The sequence below is a fragment of the Zalophus californianus genome, chromosome 1 (assembly GCF_009762305.2).
Source record: "Zalophus californianus isolate mZalCal1 chromosome 1, mZalCal1.pri.v2, whole genome shotgun sequence".
Taxonomy (NCBI): domain Eukaryota; kingdom Metazoa; phylum Chordata; class Mammalia; order Carnivora; family Otariidae; genus Zalophus; species Zalophus californianus.
Genome location: NC_045595.1, coordinates 63200767 through 63213656, shown reverse-complemented (window position 1 = coordinate 63213656; position 12890 = coordinate 63200767). Strand labels below are relative to the sequence as shown.

Below are 12890 nucleotides of genomic sequence, written 5' to 3'. Positions count from 1 at the left end.
GGTCAGAGAAGGAAAATAACATGTGCCCATCCCTGCCAGCAGGAAATGAGGAGCCAAGGCTAAGCCCTGGGATGACATGCAGTTAAATGGGGCTCAATGAGGTTGAAGAGTGAGATCACAGACCATGGTGGAGAAGAAGGAATAGGGACATGGCAGCTAAACAGTTTGTGATTTGTGCCAACTCTGGGATTTTGCACATACTTAACAATCCTATCTGAATCTCTTTATTTCATCTGACAATGGACTCACAGCTCCCCAAGATTGCTCTGGGATGAAATGAAATTATATTTATAAAACACCTGACACATAGTTGACGTAACTGTTGGTTCTCTCTCTCCGGTCCATATCCTTTGGCCATTGCCCTAGGAAATTAAAATAAATTTTTAGAGAAATTCTCAATGTTTATACAAAAAATATAGTCAAAGTCAGTTGTGATACTTTTAACCCATGAGAACACCCAACCACACATCCATGAACTCATTCATTCTATCTGTAAAATAATGACACTGCGCTGTATGCCTAGCATCAGGTTTGTGGTCAGACCATGTTCCTCAGTGGGGAGACAGGCCCTCCTGCCCCCTTTTTCCTTCTCAGAACCAGAGTGATGGAGTTAATGAAGGAACATGAAGCAGGAATAATTACATTTTAACTTGGAACACAAAAGCCAAATGCTCTGCCAATATCTTCTACAGCTGAAAAGCTTCTAAGGGAGTAGAAAACTAAAGCAGAAACAACAGATGAAATTGTCAGCCAATGCCTGAGTGGCTGACTTTGGGGCCCCAGGCACATGAGGATCTTCTCACCCCACTGTCAGTGAAGGTGAAAAGGTGCATGCTGCCCTTACATGTGACGCCCTCACCTTTCCTTCTCAGCCACTGGATCTTCACTAGCTGGCAAGAATGTCAAGATACATAGAAAAATGGTCCTTATCTGTAAGGAATTCACAGGTAACAGGAATAACAGATGCTATATTAATCAAAGTAATTAATGCCTGCTTCCCCAACAGAGCCAATACTTCAGTAATTTAATACAAGTTTCTTTTGTGCTCACACCATATCCAAATGTGGGATAGGTGGCCTTCCTTTATGCTGCAGTTACAAAATCTGTAACTGGAGGGTCATGTGGGATGATTTCAAGTGCAGGCCTAGAAGCAGCACACGCCTGGTAGAACCCAGCCAGGTGGCCCCAGTCTAACTGCAACGGAGGCTGGGAAATCCAGAGGTGCACCCAGATATTTGCTGGATATTAACAGTCTCCACCACAGATGGACAAATAACAGCACTACAATGAGTTAAAGTACTCTGGTTTATGACATAGGTTTGGCAGTGGCACAATGAAGGCAGCTGCAAATCCTGTTTGAGCAGGTCTAGGAAAGTTTCGTGGAAAAGGAGACAATTGATATGGGTAAAATAAGATAAGGAGTTATGAGGCGCATTTTCAGGCAGATGCACGGATGCAAGAAACAACATGTCAAGTTTACAGACTGTACCAAATTTGGCATGTCCATGGAATAGTGTGCATGGGGGAGGCATGGAGGAGAGACTAGAGTGAGTGGGACCTAATCCTGAGGCTAGGAGGAGAATTTCAGGGCTATGATAATGCTGTGCTTGAACCTAAAGTCCTTGCCAGGCATCTGGAGGAAATCTGTATCCCAGGGTGTTGCCAAATACGTGAGCCAGGTGCTTGCAACCCTCAGCCAATAAACAAGGCCTCCTAAGTTTCCTGCTTTCATGACAAAAGGCAGCACCATACCAATGACCACTGTTGCAGCACCACACAGAAGAAGAGGGGGGTTTGAGCATCAGACACACCAGGGCTCAAATGCTTATTCCCCCACTACTGGGCAAGTTGCTCTTGAAGTTACAGTTTTTCTAGAATGAGAATAACAATGGCTATCATAGGAAACAGCATGCAGATGAAGGGGAACACTGTTTGTAGGGCCACAAGAATGGTAACTGGCAGTGGGCCTTCCAAACATCGCTAGCACCTTCCACCCTCTGTCAGGACTACTTCTTCCCCCCTCTTTCTAGAACAGGATTTGGTTGCACAATAGACTGATTTGGATTGCTTGCAGAGTGCTTTTTCTTTGCCCTGGGGTATCCTTGGGCTCTAGGTCCTTTGGAGTAAAGCTGCTGAGTGCCTTAACCCCCTGCTCCAGCACACACACTGGACAGAGTTCTTGCCTGTTCCTGGAATCAGGGGACCTCTGAGTCTCTCCTTGAAGCCAGTCTAACCTTCGAGTCTAGAATTCTTCTCAGATCCATGATCTCATTACAGATTGACAATATCATTCCCATTTTACAAATGAGAAAAACCACAAAGGGATTTGAAAGGTGAGGCCAAATGTATTCCATTTCTTTTAATACAATTCTAATATTCTCCCTGATGTAGAAAACAGACTACCCTTAATTGCTGCCTCAACGGGTAGTAGGAAAAGATGTAGGTATTTTGCCAGGAAATGAGATGGCTCTTAAAAAACAAACAAACAAACGAACAACAACAAAAAAAAAACTGTCTAACTAGTTTCCCCTGTAAATACCCCATAAAGGAGGTATTCTCAAAACATTAAGCAATAAACACCAAATTCCAGAGATAAAACACAGACGATACAGCAGACGTCGTTTGCTCTTGACTTGTACAGAACAGAAGTAAACTGGGCCCAGTGTTACCGAGTGAAATAGCGGGGCCCTGGCTCAGGCTGAAACCCTCTTTCTTTTTGGTTAGTGCTTTTTTTACTGAGAAATTACATAACTGATAAACATGTAAATACATAGGATGTACAAACACATGTATGTCCATGCATTTATACACATATAAACATACATTTACACACACATATACCCCAATTAACACAAACCAGACTTTATTCTAGCACAGGTGCTACCAGTAAGAAGGTGAGAGGGAGGATGCTCTGGATAATCCGACCCTCTCACCCTCCACTGAGGACAGTAAGCAAGAGTGGACAAGTGAAATGAGGCTGGAGTGTACAGCATTTCATGGCCAACACCCCTGAGCCAGAAGCTTCATGACCCACCCTATTTTTTCCATCGGCCGCCACAGTAGAAGGTTCCAGCCCCCTCTTCCCCACCCTGTCCTCTCAGCCCTCTTCGGTCATCTGCAGGTGGCTCCCATGTAGGCCACCCTCTGGTCAGGAGTGTGCTCAGCCCAGGCTCAGGACAGGTCAGAAGTGCAGGGAAAGAGTGCCTAAGAGTGTCCTCAACACTGAATATGTCGGAGCTGGTGGACAAACACCCCAGCTTCCTTGCCCTCTGCAGGACAAAATCTGGGTGTGCCCTATACAGCCTCTCTTCAGGGCTGGGCCCCAGTCACCCTCGGCAGGGATCTGCTCATCGATGTACCCTTACTGGCTTTCCCACTCAGGCCTGTCTGACTTCCCCATTCCCTTCCTCTGCTGCCCAAGGCCATTGCCCAGGCAAACTCCTTACCCAAATCCTTATTTCAGGGTGTGCTAGTAGGGGACCCAAACTACTTCCCCAATTCTAGTGCCTCCAAACCAGGTCTTCAACCCCTGACATCTCTGTCTACCTAGATGTCCTGGGCCCTGTTTCCCAGCCAGTTCCAGAGGAAATCATGGCTCCCTCTTCTGTGCTGTGACTGTTTACATTTTCTGTCCCCAGGTGGCCTGCAACAGGGATTCTGTCACACATCCAGGGTAATGTTGGGACAAAACAGGTGTTCAGTGACACGTCTCCAGTATGTCTTAGAGCTGCTGTGGAGCTGCCTGGCCTGGGATCTGGGAGCCCCTGGGGAAGCCCACTAGCTGGCTCTGGTAACATGCTTTTCTATAACTGCAAACAAGCAAATAGACACACTGACAGGCCTCTAGCCACTGGTGCCCTCTGTCAGTATGGTGTGTGTCTAAGAGGAACCTGCTTTGTTCTAGAGCAAAGAGATTAGCCATCAGTGGCTCCCGCAACCAGCTGTTCCCAGCTCCTCTTCTTGTAGCCTCCTTGAGTTAGACCCTGTCCCCACAGTGCTCCAAGTGGTTCCATAGAGCCCAGCCCCCAGTTCCTGCAGGGCAAGGCCATCCTGCTGCTGGACTCAGACAGCCACACTACATTTGCTGCCAACATGTCCAGTGATCAGGAAAGTCTCACAGATACCTCACCAGAAACCCCGCTACTCTTCACCTTCAGTGTGGACTGCCTGCCTCCCTGCTTTGCCTGATCACCCATCAAGCCCATTCCCTGCAACCCACCACCCTCCCCAAGCCTGAACTCCCACAGCAAGCTGGCACCATATGGGAATGTCTTTCCTGCCGGACTCCTTGAGAACAGGAAAGCCGGTTCATTCCTGTCCCTATTGCTGGCCACGGTGCCAATTACACAGAAAGAGCCTTCCATACCGGTGTTGGGGGGCGGGTAGTGCAATAGGCCTTAGAAAGGGGATACAGTGATAAAAATTCATTAAGAACATGGAGTCTCTGAAGTGTAAAAGGAGGGGACTCCCAAAGGAGGAGAGATAGGAGACCCATAAAGGCACGCTTTGCTTAATTCACATATCTTAGCCTGGGGAGGGGGGACAGAGCAAAATCTGCTTAGATAGTGCTGAGGAAGGGAGAGGATAGGACACCTCTGAGTGGAGCATTTCTTCGTATAGTTACAATTAAGAACCCTGAAGTCAGGCAGAATTTGACTTGCAGCCTAGCTTTTCTGTTATCCATGAAGGACTCTGAAAATGCCAACACACAGTAGCAAAGGAGCTTTAGAAATGAGCTCATGCCTGGTCGCATGTCTGATTTTTAGCCAGTCACGGTGTGGTTTATTTGAAGCCTGTTTGAGGCCAGTGGAGAAACGAACAGAAGGTCATAGTCACACTGGTTACCTTCCAGATGAAGCGTCCACAGTGAGGAGGGAGGTGATTTCTATCCACTGACTCAACTTAGAAAATTGTTTAGAAAATTTCCTGGCAATTATTAGCAGGGGCTGGATCTAGGTAGGGATGTTTTGATAGGCTTCAGAATAAACACCATAAAGGAAGTCATCATCACAGCTGGGGAGGGATGCTGGCATTCCAGCATTACCTGGTGAAGACTCAGCCTGGCCAGTGGCACACAAAGCTGGCTTGCACGCATGTGGGAGTCTCACCACAGATCCCACAGTGCTACAGCAGCTGCATTAGAGCCCTGGCCCAGGTGTCATGGACATAGTTTGATATGAAGGTTCATCCACAGCCTCCTAACCTACTGTGTGAACTGAGGTCCTTCACCCTTCTCCATCCATTTCCATATCTCCACATGGGAGATGATCCTCTTCCTTAAAGGAAGTGGGAAGTGCTTAGCACCCACTATGTGCCAGGTTCATTCTAGATGCTCCAGATGAATTATTTCATTTAGTCCTCACACAGCCTGAAATAGTTAGGCAGTGTAAGGTAGAGTCTATCTGTCAGAGTTCACTCAGGAGCATAGAAACCACTTCAGAGGGGCGTTAATACAGAGATTATTAAACATAGGACAGGGGAGCAAGGGCTGTGAGAATCTCTTCTGACTCTGAAGAATTGAGAAAATACTTGGATCATAGGAAGCCCCTGTCAGTGACCTCACCTGCATACCACATTGAAGCTCACGTGGAAGCCACTGCAAACCATCATGCCCATTTTATGTTTGCATGGCTACCACCAAGGCAGAGGGCAGAAATTCTTCTCTTCCTTTCTGCCCTCAAGTCTATATGAATACCTTGCAGTGGCATGATCCAAACCAGAGGGGAATGGAAAATGTAGTTTTCAGCCTTCGAGCCCCCACAAAACAAGGAAAAACTTAGAATCAACAGGCAACATGCTGAATAGGGAGGTACGATTCTGCTCATCTTATTACTGAAGCAACTGCAATTCCAAGAAGTGGAATAATTTTGCCTAAGTTCCCACTGCCAGTTTGCAGTTGGAAGGGCATATGAATAAGCCTGCCTCCAAAATCCAGAAGAGAATGGAATTCTGATGGATGTGGAGACATAAATTTGTCCACCTGAATCCTGAGAGGACATTTCAGTGCCGCGTACCCACCCACCATGCCAGCATGAGAGAGTTAAGAGTCTATTTTGTGTTTACCCCTAGTAATTAGGAAGAATCTAAGGCAGTAATATTAAAACTTGAAAAGATTTCAAGTGTTATCAGGGGAATACAAATCAAAACTACATCAAGATACTCTTTCACATCCACCAGTCCAGCAACGTGAAGGGTTGGCAAGAATGGAGAGCCTCGCCACCTCTTAGATACTGCTGGTGGACATGTAAATTGGTACAACCACTTTGAAAAATAACTTGGCATTACCTCTTAAATTTAAGTGTGTTCAGAATTTATGAGCAAGAAATCCTACTCAAAAAAAAGAAATTCTTTCATTTGTGCTCCATAATCATAAACACATAAAGAAATGTTTACAGTCTCATTGCCCTTACACTTCAAGCAAACCTAATGGCCATTAACAGGATGAATAAACAAATTGCATTATATTCATTCAATGGAATATTATAGAGCAATGGAAACAAATGAATCACAATTAGATTTAGCAAGATGTATGAAATTCAAAGTTTTGATGCTGACAGAAAATATTGTTACCAGAGCAGTATTTTTCCATTCCTATAAAAAAAAAACAAAACTAAATAACACACTGTGTAACTTGCATGCATTATGTCATAAAGTTATAAATAAAAGTAAGGTAAATATTAATTAAAATAGAGAATAATGGGCTTTTTAGAGGGAGACTTAAATGGAATGGTTCCCCTTTGGTCTTGAAAATTATTTGTTTCTAAGAGGGATAATGGGTTCAAAGATGTTTGATTGTTACACTTTACACTAAATCATATATGTTTTATACATTCTTTTATGTATATGACATACTTCACATGCAAAGAAAGTTGATCTCATAATGGGGACCTCCTATCCACCAATCTTTCTACAGTCCCATCTAACTACTGTTTCATACTAGGGGTAGTTAGTGTGTGGCCTGTCCAACCCTCTCTGGTCTTTCAAATGCAGCCTCACACATGCTCTGAAACAACATAAACTTTACTGCAGGCATATGAACTCCATCCCCAGAATTCCTCCTGACTTATTTGCCAGCTCCACAATGCAGAGTAATAAACTGAGATAGCTTAGAGCATGGATTTTTGGAAATTGATTTGAATTTTGAAACCTGATTTGAATTTCAGAACCTGGGTTTGAATCCTAGTCCTGCCACTCATTATCTGTGTGATCTTGGGGCCATTACACAACTTCCATGTATCCCAGTCAGTACTTTAGTACTTATCTCATGGGATGTGATGTGCTAACACATGTAAAGCACTTAGGAGAGTGACTAGCATACACTGAATATCACTCAATTGTCAATTTTTACCATTTATTTGAAGATTTGTTTATTTATTTGAGAGAGAGAGAGAGAGGGATATATATATATAGAGAGAGAGTGAATGAGAGTGGGGGGAGCGGCAGCAGGAGAGGGAAAGAGAAAATCCTCTAGCAGATTCCATGCCCAGCACAGAGCCCAAGTGGGCGCGATTCCAGGACCCCGAGATCATGACCTGAGCTGAAACCAAGAGTCAGACACTCAACCGACTGAACCACCCAGGTGCCCTGTCAATTTTTACCATTTCTTCCCATTTTTCCTCTGGAACACTTGTTGATCAACCCATCCTTTTTGTTTGAACCCACATTACAGTAATCACTATCTACTTGGTACCATTCTTAAATATCGGGGTCAGCAAAATATGTCCCATGAGTCAAATAGGGCCAACTGCCTATTTTATAACTAAAATGTTATTGGAGCACAACCATGTCCATGCATTTCTATATGATCTCTGACTGCCTCTGTGCCACAACAACAGAGCTGAATAGTTGCAACAGATTACCTACAAAGCCTATCTGGCCTTTTATAGAAAATTTTTGCCAAATCCTGTTTAAGAATATGGTTGAACTCTGCTCTTCTGGCTTTGATCTTGCCCCTGCTTCCATAACCTCCCTACCACAGACCCATGTCCAGATATCTGTACTCCAACCTCAGGTACAGTGACTGGTGAAGCCAACATAATCTTATGTCCTTGGGCTAGAGGGAACATGAAGTCAACTCTATTCTTAGTTGGCTATCTCCTATCATGGGTAGAAGATTGGACACATCAAATACCCAAGGCATTTCTGTCCAAGGCAAGGCATGTGAAAGTAGACTCTGACCCTAAGGTCTCACTGTCTCATATTAGAAATTTTCAACAAAACAGCATATAATCACCGGATTTCAAAATAGAACATGTAAAAACGTGGTAAGTGTGCCAATATTATGTATCTGTAAACCGTACAAAGATAAGTATTAACTATCAGCATGACCCAGCCATTAAAAATCTTTTAAAACTTAGGGGTGGAGCAAGATGGCAGAGGAGTAGGAGACCTGGATTTCGTCTGGTCTCAGGAATTCAGCTGAATAGGGATCAAACCATTCTGAACACCTACGAACTCAACAGGAGATCAAAGAAGAGAGTAGCAACAACTCTCTGAACAGAGAAGCGACCACTTACTGGAAGGTAGGACGTGCGGAGAAGTGAATCCGAGGCGATATTCGGGAGGATAGACGCCGGGGGAGGGGGGCCTCTGTCGGCCGCTTCTGGCAAGTGACAGAACCGCGGAGCACAAAATCGGAACTTTTAAAAGTCGGCTCCGCTGAGGGACGTCGCTCCAGTGGCTAAGTGGGGGGTGAAACCCTCACAGGACAGTGTGCTCTCAGGACCCTCAGGGTCACAGAAAGACCAGGGGTGCCTGAGTGCGGCAGAGCTCCCAGGTATCAGAGCGGGGAAGCCGGCTGCAGGGACAGAGCCGAGGTGCGGGCTCTCAGCTCGGGGTTGCCATAAACTGTGATCCGTGGCCCAGTCGGGCCACTGCTCCTCCAGCAGGGACCCAACAAGCGGCAGAGCTGGGCAGACTCCCCTTCCTTCCCTGGGAGGAGCTGTGCGGGAGCGCACCGCAGGGATCTGCTGGGTTTGGAGACTCCATACGGGGTCATGTGCCAGAGACAGAAATGCTCGGTCACAGGCCGGGTGAGCACAGAGTGCAGCCAGAGACCAGGGAGACGGGAGTGACTTCTTTTCTCTAGGGGCGCACTGAGGAGCAGGGTCCCGAGTTCTCAGCAACTCCGGGTGGAGATTGGGAGGCCACCATTTTCACCCTGGTCCTCCAAATCTGTACCAAGAGCTTGCAGGGAACAAAATCTCCTGAGAGCAAACCCGAGCAGCTTGCTTAGCCTGGACTCACAAGGGCGGGGCAATTCCGCCTCCGGCAAAGATATTTGGGAACCACGGCAACAGGCCCCTCCCCCCGAAGATCAGCACAAACAGCCAGCAAGCCAAGACCAAGTTTACTGATCAAGGAGAACGGGAGAACTCCAGCGCTAGGGGAATACTGCACATAGAATTCATGGCTTTTACCATAATTCATTAGTTTTTTAAAGTTAATTTTTTTAACTTTTTTTAAATTTTTTTCCCTTTTTCAACCATCATCTTATCAATCCCTTTTTAAAAAAAACATTTTTTATTTTTCATTTTTAGAGTCATATTTTTATCCCAGCATAGTAGTTACCTTTATTTTTGGCATATATATATATATATATATATATATATATATATATATAAAGTTGTTCTCTCTTTAAAATTTTGAGATACAGTTTCTTCTAACAGATCAAAATATACCCTAAATGACTAGTGTATGGCTTTGTTCTAGTCTCCTGCCTGATCACATTCTCTCCCTTTTTTTTTTTCTTTTCTTTTCTTCTTTCTTTTTTTATTTAAATCTTCTTTCTTTTTAAAAACAACTCCTTATCTTATCAATTCCTTTTATAAAATCTTTTATAATTTTCAACTTTACAGCCATCTTCCATCCCTTCATTGTGTCAATGCTTATTTTGTACATATATAAGTCTTTCTTCCTTTAAAATTTTAGCAGGCACTTTCTTCTAACAGACCAAAATATGCCCAAAATCTAGTGTGTGGCACTGGATCTATGCACTAGCCTGATCATATTTGATCATATTCTGGGGTTTTTTTTCTGTTTTGTTCTGTTTTTGTTTGTTTTTATCTTTTTCTTTCTCCTTTTTTTTCTCTTTCTTCTTTCTTTCCATTTCTTGTCCCCTGGTTTCAGGTCTTTTCTGATTTGTATAGAGTATATTTGCTGGAGACGTTGTTAACCTGTTAGCATTCTGTTCTCTCATTCATCTATTCTCCTCTGGACAAAATGACAAGACGAAAAAAATCACCTCAGCAAAAAGAACAAGAGGTAGTACTGTCTGCCAGGGACCTACTCAATACTGACATTAGTACGATGTTGGACCTAGAGTTCAGAATCATGACTTTAAAGATACTAGCTGGGCTTGAAAAAGTGTGGAAGTTATTAGAGAAACCCTTTCTGGAGAAATAAAAGAACTAAAATCTAACCAAGTCGAAATCAAAAAGGTTATTGATGAGGTGCAATCAAAAATGGGGCACTAACTAAAAGGCAGGAGAGAGAATCAGCGATATAGAAGACCAAATGATGGAGAATAAAGAGGCTGAGAAAAAGAGAGAGAAACAACTACGGGATCACGAGGGCAGAATTCGAGAGATAAGCGTTACGATAAGACGAAACAACATTAGAATAATTGGGATCCCAGAAGAAGAAGAAAGAGAGAGAGGGGCAGAAGGTATATTGGAGGAAATAATAGCAGAGAACTTCCCTAATGTGGGGAAGGAAACAGGCATCAAAATCCAGGAGACACAGAGAGCCCTTCTCAAAATCAATAGAAATAGGTTAACACCCCGACATCTAATAGTAAAACTTACTATTATTACTACTCTAAAACTACTAGTCTCAGAGACAAAGAGAAAATCCTTAAAGCAGCTCAGGAGAAGAGATATGTAACCTACAATGGTAGAAACATTAGATTGGCAAACATTAGATTGCACAGAGACCTGGCAGGCCAGAAAGGACTGGGATGATATCTTCAGAGCACTAAACGAGAAAAATATGCAGCCAAGAATACTATATCCAGCTAGGCTCTCATTGAAAATTGAAGGAGAGATAAAAAGCTTCCAGGACAAACAAAAACTAAAGGAATTTGCAAACACAAAACCAGTCCTACAAGAACTATTGAAAGGGGTCCTCTAAGCAAAGAGAGAGCCTAAAAGCAGCATAGATCAGCATAGATCAGAAAGGAACACAGACAACGTACAGTAACAGTCACCTTACAGGCAATACAATGGCACTAAATTCATACCTTTCAATAGTTACCCTGATTGTAAATGGGCTAATTGTCCCAATCAAAAGACACAGGCTATCAGATTGGATGAAAAAACAAGACCCATCAATATGCTGTCTGCAAGAGACTCATTTTAGAACCAAAGACATCCCCACATTGAAATTGAGGGGGTGGAAAACCATTTACCATGCTAATGGACACCAAAAGAAAGCTGGGGTGGCAAACCTTATATCAGACAAATTAGATTATAAACCAAAGACTGTAATAAGAGATGAGGAAGGACACTATATCTTACTTAAAGGGTCTATCCAACAAGAAGATCTAACAATTGTAAATATCTATGCCCCTAACATGGGAACAGCCAATTATATAAGCCAATTAATAACAAAAGCAAAGAAACACATTGACAACAATACAGTAAGTGGGGGACTTTAACAACCCCCTGACTGAAATGGACAGATCATCAAAGCAAAAGATCAACAAGGAAATAAAGACTTTAAATGACACGCTGGACCAAATGGACTTCACAGACATATTCAGAACATTCCATCCCAAAGCAACAGAATACACATTCTTCTCTAGTGCCCATGGAACATTCTCCAGAATAGATCACATCCTAGGTCACAAATCAGGTCTCAACCGGTACCAAAAGATTGAGATTATTCCCTGCATATTTTCAGACCACAATGCTTTGAAACTAGAACTCAATCACAAGAGGAAAGTCGGAAAGAACTCAAATACATGGAGGCTAAAGAGCATCCTACTAAAGAATGAATGGATCAACCAGGAAATTAAAGAAGAATTAAAAAAAATTCATGGAAACCAATGAAAATGAAAACACAACTGTTCAAAAGCTTTGGGATACAGCAAAGGCAGTCCTGAGAGGAAAGTATATAGCAATACAAGCCTTTCTCAAGAAACAAGAAAGGTCTCAAATACACAACCTAACCCTACACCTAAAGGAGCTGAGAAAAAAACAGCAAAGAAAGCCTAAACCCAGCAGGAGAAGAGAAATAATAAAGATCAGAGCAGAAATCAATGAACTAGAAACCAAAAGAACAGTAGAACAGATCAACGAAACTAGGAGCTGGTTCTTTGAAAGAATTCACAAGATTGATAAACCCCTGGCCAGACTTATCCAAAAGAAAAGAGAAATGACCCAAATCCACAAAATCATGAATGAAAGAGGAGAAATCACAACCAACACCAAAGACATACAAACAATTATAAGAACATATTATGAGCAACTCTATGCCAGCAAATTAGAGAACCTGGAAGAAATGGGTGCATTCCTAGAGATGTATCAACTACCAAAATTGAACCAGGAAGAAATAGAAAACCTGAACAGACCTATAACCACTAAGGAAATTGAAGCAGTCATCAAAAATCTCCCAACAAACAAAAGCCCAGGGCCAGATGGCTTCCCAGGAGAATTCTATCAAACATTTAAAGAACAATTAATACCTATTCTCCTGAAACTGTTCCAAAAAATGGAAATGGAAGGAAAACTTCCAAACTCGTTTTATAGGCCACCATTACCTTGATCCCAAAACCAGACAAAGACCCCATCAAAAAGGAGAACTACAGACCAATATCCTTGATGAATATGGATGCAAAAATTCTCACCAAACTACTAGCCAATAGGATCCAACAGTACATTAAAAGGATT

At 43.1% G+C, this 12890-nt stretch overlaps 1 long non-coding RNA gene across 1 annotated transcript in view; it reads right to left on the bottom strand.

The window, feature by feature from the left end:
- Positions 1 to 241: 241 nt before the first annotated feature.
- LOC113918696 overlaps positions 242 to 12890 on the bottom strand; it is a 34626-nt gene continuing 21977 nt past the window's right edge. The window contains exon 4 of the long non-coding RNA XR_003518658.2: positions 242 to 362. This is a non-coding gene — a long non-coding RNA (uncharacterized LOC113918696). The remainder of the gene's footprint in view (positions 363 to 12890) is intronic.